Source organism: Triticum aestivum, chromosome 6D (assembly GCF_018294505.1).
Source record: "Triticum aestivum cultivar Chinese Spring chromosome 6D, IWGSC CS RefSeq v2.1, whole genome shotgun sequence".
NCBI lineage: Eukaryota > Viridiplantae > Streptophyta > Magnoliopsida > Poales > Poaceae > Triticum > Triticum aestivum.
The window spans coordinates 494,549,419-494,562,465 of NC_057811.1; the positions used below are offsets into that span (position 1 = coordinate 494,549,419).

Genomic DNA, 13,047 nt, shown 5'->3' on the forward strand with positions numbered 1-13,047 from the left:
TCTTATAGGAAAGACAGAGTACACAAGAAACTTGGAAGTGCTTAATAGCATTACGTATACATTAGAATTGATCCAAGTCCAGCATGTAATCAAGGGTAACAAACATCGGACCAATTTTCAGCGCACAGCCGCTACGAAGCACGGTATGTGCCATCGGCTCATGCAGTTAGATGCGAGCTATACTGTTGATGGTTGCTTCATTAAAGCGGGACTGGAAGGACGGAGACGACGGCGACGACAACATCAGGAGCATTTCATACAATGAAAGAACAACAGTGCTTTGAGTCACATAAGAGATTTAGCCCAGTATGCTTTGAATCACATAAAGACAGTGCCACAATCATTGTATCTAGTGGTCATGTGGGCAATATGGCATAACAGGAATAAATATACACATAATGAAGAAACCTTCCAGCCACTAAGATAGATGCAACTGATTCAGGAGCTCATCAGAGCTTTGGAGATACCATGATGCTGGCTAAATGGAGAACAGGTCGTGAAGACGCTGGCTAAATGGAGCCTCCGGGAGGTTTTTTTTTTTTTGGAAAAGGAGGCTTGCCCCCAGCCTCTGCATCTAAACGATGCATGTAGCCATATTATTAGAAGTCTCAAAGTATTATAAAGTCATAAAAAAAATATAGCTCGCAAGCGGAGCAAGAACAAAAGTAGAAAAGCTCCATATGACAACCGGGATGTATAAAAGGACAAGCTCCCTAGACTCCTATCCTGTCATGAGACCGTCCTCCAAACCGGTAGAATATAGCCCATGCTACCATCTCTCATTGGTTGCACCCAGTAACCAAAGGCTTCCTAGAGTCCGTAGGAGTGAGTAAGGACCACGTGCGGATCCATGATGTAGCTCTAAAGATGACCTGCAAGAAAGTTAAAGTATGTTGTCTATTAAAAATCAAAGCTTTCCTGCAGTTCCATATAGCCCAAATAAGCACACATATTCCAATCCGAATACGAGACGCAGTAGTATATTCAACTCCAGCTAACCACGTCCCAAATAAAGCTTCAATGCTAACTGGAGGAGTAATGTTAAAGGCTAATAGCAAGATGCCCGTGCGTTGCACGAAACATCAAAATGCATTTGTATGAGTAGTTTATCTTGTGAGAGAAAAGGATGAACGAGGGAAGTGCTTATCTACAAGTGTGGAGAGAGGTGCGGGTGTCTTTTTGCAAAATTACCATAGTTTGCTTTCGATCCATTAGATATAGATCAGACGGTCTATATTACACGATGGCAGACACACCATCATCACCAACTCAGTCTTTTATAAGAGTAGAGATATGAATCATTCGGCAAAGTAATTTCGTGAGAGGGCAATCTAAAAAAAGGTGTTGTATTGTTTCATCATGATCACAAAAACAACATCGTGTACTGCCTACCCACCGTCGCTTTAGTAAATTATCTTTGGTGAGAATCACTTGCTTGTGGACAAACCACAGAGTTTAATACATAACGGTACCTTGACTCTCCCTCCCCTCCATTGCCCCCCCCCCCGCGCGGGCGACCGAGGGGCTCCAACCCTAGCCGTCGGGTCACCGCTCCTTCCTCTCCCTACCCTCCGCCGCCGCCGGTGCTCGGCGTCGGGCTTAGCCTGTGCGTGCGACGTCGGCGGCGGAGGCACTACTCTCTCTCGCGGGTCATAGGGTGACGCGGGGCGCCCTGGCTAGAGGGTGTGACCCCGATCTGGACTGCGGCGGTGCCGATCTGGTTCATGACGGCCTATATCTAGACTACTGCGGTGTGGCGGCCGGCCGGCGTCCTAATGGCGGCTATGGTGGCAGTGTTGGCGACGACGATGGCTGTGGCATGGCAGCGTCGAAGGCGGCGCGGGCTGCGGGCGCGGCGGCCTGCCCTGTTCGGGCGGCGATGGCGGCGGCGCGCCATCTGCCTTTGGATCGGCGGCGGCGGTGTGGAGGGCCTGGTGGTCTCATCGGCGGCACCTCCGGTTAGATTTGTTCTGACCGGTGCAGCCGGCGGTGGGGGTCATCTCTTTCGTCAGAGGTGGCCGACCTGCGGCTGGGTGGTTGGATCTCGAGATTCGTCATCTAGTCCCGGCTACGAGTCGGGAAGACATGGTTGCCGGTGAAAACCGAGCCGTTGGCGGGCGATGGCGGCGTTTTGCGCCGTTACCTTGATGAAGGCATCGTCGCGTAACTGTTGTCGACCCACTCGTGCTGCTTCGGGGGAAACCCTAGGATCTGGTCTTCCAGATCGGACGATGGCGGTACTATGGTGCCGTTTCTCTCTTGGGAGCATCATTTGTGGAGTAGCGATAGAAGACAGAGGCAGGAGGTGGAGCGGCTTCGTCTTACATGGAGCTTCGATGGAGCTGTCAAGTCATGCCTGGCCGACAGGTGCTACGCTGAGTCATGCCTGGTTGGCAGGTGCTACGCACGATGGATCTTTCAGAGTCTTCACGTCTGGACGGACGAGCGCAGGGCGGTGGCATCGTTGGGCGTCGTGGTGGCGTCGACAGATTTCCGGACTGGCAAGGAAGATGCGGATCTCTCTCCTGAAGATGGATCAGTGGTCCGATGATGGTGGTGGCTTCTAAAACGTATGCATATGGCATGCGCTTTAGGTAGGCTGCACCGGTTGTTGGTCCCAATACATTATGTGGATGGATCGACGACGACACATATTTTAAATATGGGGAGTGAGAGCACTCCACATTATCGAGTTTGTAGGTGTGACTAGTGGCTTCGGGTAGATTGATGTATATTCTTGTCAGACCTTTGTGAAATAATTAATAAAGATGGCTGCATGCATCGATTGATGTAGAGGCTGGGGGTTTAACCTCCTTTTCCAAAAAAAAAGTCTTCAATCCTTGCTGTCTCCTGTTGATGACTTTGCTGTTCCCAAGCCTGCTGCCCTGCTGCCTCCTCTTTCTTCAAAAATTCTTGCCTCTCAAACTACTCGTCTTGCTCTGTAAGAAATGTGGCCTCCTCTTGTTCATGTGAGGGCTTTGCAATTCTTCTCTTCTCATCAGCAATCCTCTGTTTTTCTTCAGCCTTCAATTTATTTGCTAGCTCTGAATTGTTGCCCCCTATTTGCCAAGTTTTTCTTCTTTCTTCTCCCCCGGCTTTCTTTTCTTCCAGTAAGTACCAACTTTCTTTTTCTCCTCAGTAGCTTGTTTTTTTGCCTGCTAAGGCAAACTGATTTTTTTGAAATAGACACAGGAGAGCTGCGTATTTTGATTGATTAGAAGAAGCGGTAAAGAAACCGATGCTCGGGTAATTAAGAAACCGAGCTAAAACCTTTACATAGAGCACACCACACCTAGGCTCGAGCACAACAGAACATACAGGAAACGCCTAAAGGCCAAAAAGACCGCCATGAGCATGTAAGGCGACAACACCGTCGCCGGAGAGAAACGACATGTCCGACGAAAGAGGAGCGAACATGTGCCTCTCCGATCCCGAGAGGGCGCCCAACCTGACTCGCATGGCGCTGCAAGCATGTCGTGTGTGCTCCAAGTGCCCACCACCATCGCCTCTGATGGACATGCCACCGAGGGGAGCTCCTGTCGCACTCCTGCCGACCAACGACCGGCCCCAGATGGATGCACCACCAACGGCTCCAAGCATACCAATATGCTGCCCACTTTAGATCCACCGCACCACCACTACCAAGTGCTCCCGGCATCCGACTTGACTCCAAGGCAATGCTTCCAACAAAGTAATGACGCCAATGGCGCCACCATTACACACAGTTTTCACCGGGAGACAAGAACTCGAAGCAGGGAGAGGTGTGAGATCCCCTCGATGGCACCTCCAACAAGGCAAAATCACACTAGAAGGCATCATTCGCCACCAGCCCAGACCGAAGTCGAGCATGCCTTTCATCAAGGAGCCGAGCACCTATGCCGGAGACGGCGTCTCCAACACACCACCACCAAAACGGAGCAGCATACGCCACCTGCTACACCGCCCAAGAACCAGCCGAAGCAACACTGGCGCGCAAGCCAGAGCAACCCGAAGGCCATGCCCCGACCATGCCACTGCGGACCACCATCTCGACCAGGAGCCACCATGCAACCTGACCGCACACAGTCGCCGGCCGACTCACCTCCGGGCCTCCGGCCGCCAACTTCCGGATCCGGCTGCTCTAGGCCAGAGGCCGCCCCCTGCCCGCGCCCCCAGCAACACCGCCAGCCATCGATCTGGACCACCTCCAGATCCACCACGCCCGTAGCACCAACGACGTCCCAGCATCATGCCGGACGAGCAGGGCCGCCGGCGAGCACCCAGTCCACCACCACCCTCGCCGGACCAGATCTGAGCAGGGGACGCCCGATCCGCCGCGAGCAGGCACCATGGGCGGCCACCACGCTGCCCCCGCAGCCGTAGCGGCGGCGCCACCGTCGAGAGCCCCTGGGGCCGCCGCCCCAGCTTCCTGGCGCGGAGCCCTTGCCGCAGCACCGCCGCCCGCAGCTCCATGCCTCCGTCGCGTCGCCGCGTAGATCTGAAGGACACCTCGCTGCAGCCCAGCGCCTCACGCCCGTGCCCCGCGCCCAAATCTGCCCAGCCGCCACCTTCCTTGGGCCAGCCCGAGCTTCGCTGGGATGAGCCCTCTGGCGGCGGTAGGACGAGAAGAGGAGGGGGGAGAAAGCTGCGGCGGCGGGACGAGAAGAGGAGGGGGTAGAAAGCTGCGGCGGCACCGTCAAGAGCCCCTGGGGCCGCCGCCCCAGCTTCCTGGCGCGGAGCCCTTGCCGCAGCACTGCCGCCCGCAGCTCCATGCCTCCGTCGCGTCGCCGCGTAGATCTGAAGGACACCTCGCTGCAGCCCAGTGCCTCGCGCCCATGCCCCGTGCCCAAAGCTGCCCAGCCGCTACCTTCCTTGGGCCAGCCCGAGCTTCGCTGGGATGAGCTCTCTGGCGGCGGCAGGACGAGAAGAGGAGGGGGGAGAAAGCTGCGGCGGCGGGACGAGAAGAGGAGGGGGTAGAAAGCTGCGGCGGCACCGTTGAGAGCCCCTGGGGCCGCCGCCCCAGCTTCCTGGCGCGGAGCCCTTGCCGCAGCACCGCCGCCCGCAGCTCCATGCCTCCGTCGCGTCGCCGCGTAGATCTGAAGGACACCTCGCTGCAGCCCAGCGCCTCGCGCCCGTGCCCCGCGCCCAAAGCTGCCTAGCCGCCACCTTCCTTGGGCCAGCCCGAGCTTCGCTGGGATGAGCCCTCTGGCGGCGGCAGGACGAGAAGAGGAGGGGGAGAAAGCTGCGGCGGGGGGACGAGAAGAGGAGGGGGTAGAAAGCTGCGGCGACACCGTCGAGAGCCCCTAGGGCCGCCGTCCCAGCTTCCTGGCACGGAGCCCTTGCCGCAGCACCACTGCCCGCAGCTCCATGCCTCCATTGCGTCGCCGCGTAGATCTGAAGGACACCTCGGTGCAGCCCAGCGCCTCGCGCCCGTGCCCCGCGCCCAAAGCTGCCCAGCCGCCACCTTCCTTGGGCCAGCCCGAGCTTCGCTGGGATGAGCCCTCTGGCGGCGGCAGGACGAGAAGAGGAGGGGGGAGAAAGCTGCGGCGGCGGGACGAGAAGAGGAGGGGGTAGAAAGCTGCGGCGGCACCGTCGAGAGCCCCTGGGGCCGCCGCCCCAGCTTCCTGGCGCGGAGCCCTTGCCGCAGCACCGCCGCCCGCAGCTCCATGCCTCCGCCGCGTCGCCGCGTAGATTTGAAGGACACCTCGCTGCAGCCCAGCGCCTCGCGCCCGTGCCCCGCGCCCAAAGCTGCCCAGCCGCCACCTTCCTTGGGCCAGCCCGAGCTTCGCTGGGATGAGCCCTCTGGCGGCGGCAGGACGAGAAGAGGAGGGGGGAGAAAGCTGCAGCGGTGGGACGAGAAAAGGAGGGGTAGAAAGCTGCGGCGGCGGGACGAGAAGAGGAGGGGGTAGAAAGCTGCGGCGGCACCGTTGAGAGCCCCTGGGGCTGCCGCCCCAGCTTCCTGGCGCGGAGCCCTTGCCGCAGCACCGCCGCCCGCAGCTCCATGCCTCCGTCGCGTCGCCGCGTAGATCTGAAGGACACCTCGCTGCAGCCCAGCGCCTCGCGCCCGTGCCCCGCGCCCAAAGCTGCCCAGCCGCCACCTTCCTTGGGCCAGCCCGAGCTTCGCTGGGATGAGCCCTCTGGCGGCGGCAGGACGAGAAGAGGAGGGGGGAGAAAGCTGCGGCGGCGGGACGAGAAGAGGAGGGGGTAGAAAGCTGCGGCGGCACCGTCGAGAGCCCCTGGGGCCGCCGTCCCAGCTTCCTGGCACGGAGCCCTTGCCACAGCACCACTGCCCGCAGCTCCATGCCTCCGTTGCGTCGCCGCGTAGATCTGAAGGACACCTCGGTCCAGCCCAGTGCCTCGCGCCCGTGCCCCGCGCCCAAAGCTGCCCAGCCGCCACCTTCCTTGGGCCAGCCCGAGCTTCGCTGGGATGAGCCCTCTGGCGGCGTCAGGACGAGAAGAGGAGGGGGGAGAAAGCTGCGGCGGCGGGACGAGAAGAGGAGGGGGTAGAATGCTGCGGCGGCACCGTCGAGAGCCCCTGGGGCCGCCGTCCCAGCTTCCTGGCACGGAGCTCTTGCCGCAGCACCACTGCCCGCAGCTCCATGCCTCCGTTGCGTCGCCGCGTAGATCTGAAGGACACCTCGGTGCAGCCCAGCGCCTCGCGCCCGTGCCCCGCGCCCAAAGCTGCCCAGCCGCCACCTTCCTTGGGCCAGCCCGAGCTTCGCTGGGATGAGCCCTCTGGCGGCGGCAGGACGAGAAGAGGAGGGGGGAGAAAGCTGCGGCGGCGGGACGAGAAGAGGAGGGGTAGAAAGCTGCGGCGGCACCGTTGAGAGCCCCTGGGGCCGCCGCCCCAGCTTCCTAGCGCGGAGCCCTTGCCGCAGCACCGCCGTCTGCAGCTCCATGCCTCCGTCGCGTCGCCACGTAGATCTGAAGGACACCTCGCTGCAGCCCAGCGCCTCGCGCCCGTGCCCCGCGCCCAAAGCTGTCCAGCCGCCACTTTCCTTGGGCCAGCCCGAGCTTCGCTGGGATGAGCCCTCTGGCGGCGGCAGGACGAGAAGAGGAGGGGGGAGAAAGCTGCGACGGCGGGACGAGAAGAGGAGGGGGTAGAAAGCTGCGGCGGCACCGTCGAGAGCCCCTGGGGCCGCCGCCCCAGCTTCCTGGGGCGGAGCCCTTGCCGCAGCACCGCCGCCCGCAGCTCCATGCCTCCGCCGCGTCGCCGCGTAGATTTGAAGGACACCTCGCTGCAGCCCAGCGCCTCGCGCCCGTGCCCCGCGCCCAAAGCTGCCCAGCCGCCATCTTCCTTGGGCCAGCCCCAGCTTCGCTGGGATGAGCCCTCTGGCGACGGCAGGACGAGAAGAGGAGGGGGGAGAAAGCTGCAGCGGCGGGACGAGAAAAGGAGGGGGTAGAAAGCTGCGGCGGCACCGTTGAGAGCCCCTGGGGCCGCCGCCCCAGCTTCCTGGCGCGGAGCCCTTGCCGCAGCACCGCCGCCCGCAGCTCCATGCCTCCGTCGCGTCGCCGCGTAGATCTGAAGGACACCTCGCTGCAGCCCAGCGCTTCGCGCCCGTGCCCCGCTCCCAAATCTGCCCAACCGCCACCTTCCTTGGGCCAGCCCGAGCTTCGCTGGGATGAGCCCTCTGGCGTCGGTAGGACGAGAAGAAGAGGGGGGAGAAAGCTGCGGCGGCGGGACGAGAAGAGGAGGGGTTAGAAAGCTGCGGCGGCTAGGGTTGTCTCCCCCGAGCCGCCAGGGAGGCGACGCGGGGGTCGGGCTCAGTAAGAGGAGCTCTCAAAAATCCTCTGCTATGGCAAACTGATGACTTGGGAAAAATTAGATGTCTACAGACAACAACATTAGATGCGTCCTAGAGGCAGAGGCTATATAATACTATGAAGAACACAGGAAGATGAACTGCTGCATACCCAAATCATATCGTGAAGTTGCACCAAAATTTGACTACTTTTTCCTTTTCTTTTATCAATAATCAAGAATTGGTATGAAGATTACGGAACTTGTATACTGAATCTACAGGGTAAACTGTAACCACACACACTCATATATCTTTTGTCTCCAGCAGGTATATTTATCACACACGCCAAAAGGGGGATGCAAGTAACAGATAATTAACTGTGAGTAGCCTACAAGTGATGTGATGAGCTGAGCAAATTACCCTGAAGGAATGGCATATAATACGTGCTGTTCTTGACGTGGCCTTGCACCGGTCACAGAGAAAAAACGAACATGGCTGACAGTTAAGACTGTCTGAAGAGTATTTCCAGGGGAACACAATCTGGGACCTAAGCCTGACCGTGACAGAGATAGTCCCAAACAATGCAGCAGCAAAGACAGATTATAGCAAATATTTACATCAAGAAAACAACAGGATGATCTTTAAGAAAGAAGAAGATTCGATAAAAGAAAACCAAGGCAATTGTTCAATTCAGGTAAAAACAGAGACATGAGGCAGATCAATAGGCAAATATTTCATACGCTGACCAAAACGACTGAATAATTTTAGCATCAACATGCTAGCCACTTCAACCCAAAAGGATATTCTAACGAGTATAAATCTCAAGCAACCATGAAATAGTCAGAGCTTCTTGTGATCATTACTCGTCTACATAAAAAAGAAACGATCTGGCTCATAGTGGACCAAATTCAAACACATTACGCCGGTCAAAGAGAAAAAGAGCATGGCTGGGACTTAAAGTCAGAGCTTCTTGTGATCATAACTTGACTACATCAAAACGAAACGAAGCAGCTCATAGTGGACCTAATCCATACATATTGCGCCCGTCAAATTTAAAAAAGAGCATGTTCTGAAACTTACAGAATCAAAAGGGGAGCACAATCTGATGAGCCTGACCATGATATCCTTATCAGTACAAGTTTCACATGCAGCATTGATTCCTTAGTGTGGTTAGCAGCTAAAGTGAAGTGATTGATACAATACAAACGATGCAACGCAAAGGTAGAACTCTAGAAGTATATTTCAATACCTACCCAGAGACAATGGAATCATGAATAAGAATGGATTGCAAACAGAATATTTAATGGAAAAATTGCTTATAATGAAATCTTTCAATTAAACTAATTCTGTGAGCTCTTATAAAAAAATCAGGTGCTGAGGATAATTAGACTCGTTCCATCATCACCTCAAACACAACACAAAATAGGAAACACATGTATATTTAGAAAATTTAAGTATTATTAAGAGCACCAGATACTATCTAAAATAAAGACCTCAATAAATGAAAAGTCAATTCTTTACGTCAATAAACAAATCTAGTAAGTATACAAAGATAAACAATATATAATGGGGGAAAAGTAATCCAGTATTGAGGTGAAGAAAACATGAGTTATATCAATTGACAAACATTTTAAAGCCTGACCCAAATGACTTGTATTTTTTTTGATAGGCAAATGACTTGTAATTTTAGCATCAACATTCACGGCAGACACTCCAACCCAAAAGGATGTTCAATGAAATATAACAGAAAACTTACATCTAAAAGTCACAGCTTCTTAAGCATACCTTTTGTTATACATCAAAATGAAGCCTAATAGTGGATCTAGTTAACATATATTGCAGCTCATGTTGATACGGAGAGCTTGGCCGATAAGAAACACTACCAGACTCAACACCTCTTACATTAAAGGCTACATGTTCACAACATAGCACCAGTGATCTAGTTAATACATACTGGAGCTCATGTCGATACGGAGAGCTAGGCCGATAAGAAACACCACCACACTCGACACATATCAGATAAGGCTAAGTGTTCACAACATAACACGAGGGATCTAGTTAATACATACTGCAGCTCATGTGGGTACGGAGAGCTAGGCCGATAAACTCGATACCTCTAAGATAAAAGGCTAAGTGTTTACAACATAACCCAAAGGATCTAGTTAATACATACTGCAGCTCATGTGTGTATGGAGCTTCCCCCGCGCCCCCCGCGTCGCCCCCGCTTGGGCGACTCGGGGAGGATCGCAATCCTAGCGGCCGGGGGCTCCCCGTCCTTCCTTCCCTCCCTCCGCCGCCGCCGAAGGACGCCGCCGGCCTATAGCCCGGGGGCTGACGGCGGTGGCGGGGGCCTTCCCTCTCTCCTGCGCCATGGGGGCGGTGCGGAGCCCCGCGGCGTGTGGTGGCACGGCCGATCTGGCCTTGGTGGCATGGCGGGCCTGCCTTGACCGGCGGCGGCCGCCTCAGCCTAGGGCGGCGATGGTGGTGGGTGCGGCGGCCGGCCCTGCTTCAGGCAGTGGCCTTGGCTGCGTTCGGCGGCGGCGGCCGAGTCTGCGGCGACGGACCATCTGACCTCGGATCGGCGGTGGCGGCATGGAGGGCCTAGTGGTGGGTCGGCGCCATGCGTGGTTTGCCCTCCGGACAGATCTGATCTGGCCGGTGCAGCTTGCTCGATGTGCGGCGGCTCAGATCGATGGCGACCCGTGCACACGATGCTTGATGGAGATTCTTTGAGCGGATCCGGGTGAAAACCTCGTTGTCGGCTTGATTCAAGACCGGCGTTGGCGGCACTCTTTTGTGTCATTACCTTCTTGAAGGCATCGCCGTGGAGAAGTTCCAGACCTCTATCCGCTACCTTGGGGGAAACCCTAGGTCAGTAGATCGGATGACGGTGGCGCGTTGGTGTCGTTTCCTCCTTGGGGGCGTCATTCTTGGAGGCGTACACGGGATCGAGGGACCAGTGGGCGGCTTTTTTGGTGGAGCGGTGCTTCATCCTACACATTGATGACGGCGGATCTCGGCAGCGTGGCGCAGTGGAGACTCGGCGCCCGATGCGCAGTGATGGACTCGCGTAGGAGGAGGTAGTTGTCTGGCGTCATGGTGGCGTCGATGGCAGAGTGGCCTGACAAGGTAGAAGCCTCAATATCTGCTCTGAAGACGGACCTGTGGAAGATGGCGGCGACGACACATGTGAGTGCGTCAGACCAGTTTATACCCCAGACCCGGTATGTGGCTCGGCTGGGGCTTCTGGCTTTTGATGATAGGCTTAGGTGAGTGGTCTGGGTATTTGGCCCAGCTAGCACCCCTTCATCATATGGATAGGAGTAGTGGCATATGTTGTCAAGATGGCGGATTCAGGCATATTGTTGTAATACTTTGCAAGGTCCTCGAGAATAATCAATAAAGTGGCCGCATGCATCTCACAGATGCAGAGGCCGGGGGTCATCCTCCTTTTAAAAAAAAAAAGGTGGGTACAGAGAGCTAGGCCCATAAGAAACACAAGCGCACTCGACACCTCTAAGATAAAAGGCTAAGTGTTCACAACATAACCCAAAGGATCTAGTTAATACATACTGCAGCTCATGTGGGTACGGAGAGTTAGGCCCATAAGAAACACCAGCACACTAAGCAGCCCTCGAAGCGTTGCCAACATAATCATCGGGTCAGATGAAAGGCAAGGCATTGACAATAACCCTCTAGTGCCGGAAAGAAGGTATGTTGAACAAGAGTTTGCTTGAGCACAAAACCAGCATTTCTCCAGGTATGATGGAAACTATCAATCAACTTGCCATCGGCATCACCCTGAAAGAGGCAGTTATCACATTTGAGCAGCAGGATGAACTCACCATTCCCCGGCACAACCATCACATGCTGTTCATAGTAAGGACACTGACACTGCTGCCTGGTCTCTGCAACCGGCAATTCAACCCAGCACTTGAAATCCTAGACCTCACGTTGGTGGTTGTGCTGCATCACCCAGATGTCAATGGCCGTCTCTTCATAATTATCACAGAAGATGGCAAGCATGTCATCCATCTCAAACAGATGAGCGAGGGGATGGTAAACGGGGGCGCAGATGTGCCAGCATGACTCATTGTTGGTGTTGAATACCATTATCCAATGGCCTAAGTACCAATATATGTTACCTTGAAACAGGAGTCCGGGGTCATCTCTTAGTTCGCTCAGATCAGGGCACCCTATGTGCCTTGGCGGCTGGCTGGAGCCTATTGTGAAGACGTAGGTGCCACGTTGATCATCATTCGGTCGGTACAACAACAGCCGGTACTCACCGGTGGGGGGTGAGGGTACATCTCCAGGAGATCGAAGCCATGGAGCTGCTGCTACAAGGAAGCGTACTATCGAGTGGCCGGGTTGCAGACGTAGAGGTCGTCACACACGTTGATGCTGTCAGAGGTGTTGGAGAGGAGGAGGCCATCGCAGGAGGCACGTAGCCGATAATAGTATTAAGGACTGTGGAGACGCGTGACGGACTGGAACTGGTCGGCGACTCCTACTGCACGGTGGTCGAAGGGCACGATGTCTAGGGACGTGCCGCCGTCGGCGAACCCTCTGACGCTATAGAGGAGGGGGAGGGCAGGCTGGTGGGCGTGGTGGGACAGGAGGAAGTTGTGGGTGGTGGTGGCACGGCGCCATGCGTGGTTGACGACGCGGCAGCGGAGGAGGGGTTTGGGGGGGGGGGGGGTGCGCGGACGAGGATCTTCCAGATGGCTATCTCGTTCGGGAGGCCGGGGAGGACAGGGGTCGCAGCTGCTGGGAGTGGGAGGTCAGGAGCAGTAGTGGTAGAGGAGTGGCGGAGTTGTGGTGGCGACGACGACCCCTGGAGGCCCTTGAAGGAGCAGTAGCCGTACTGGCAGGTGCAGTGCCCCTCGCCACCGCAGCGGCGGGCGCTCTTCTATGCTGAGGAGCACGTCGCCCTGGCCGTGCGCGGTGTGCTGCCGTGGAACACCGCCTCCCGCTCCATCAGTGCCATCTCCCTGGTGACGGAGCTGCTCGTTGGCCTCATGTAGCCGGTGACCGACACCGCGGGTACGCCGGCGGGCTCCCGGGGCTTCCCCCGCGCTTGCTTGCATTGCACCATGGCCTCCTGGTCAGCTCAGCTCAGGTGTCCTCCTGCACACACAAAATCAAACAGAAAAAAATAAGAAACCAAACCAAGCAAACTGAATCCTAAGTAACATGAGCAACATCAACCAAACTCAGCAAACAGAAGTAGCTAGCTAGGCATGAGAAAACAAAACATGGACTCCTAATTGAATTGAACAAAAGAAAGAAGAATTGAACTTTGAATAACAGTGACTTAATAAAT

At 56.1% G+C, this 13,047-nt stretch overlaps 1 pseudogene; it reads right to left on the bottom strand.

Annotated features, from left to right (window-relative positions):
• Window positions 1-11,375: 11,375 nt before the first annotated feature.
• On the bottom strand, window positions 11,376-12,819 carry LOC123142830 (uncharacterized; annotated as a pseudogene).
• Window positions 12,820-13,047: the final 228 nt, after the last annotated feature.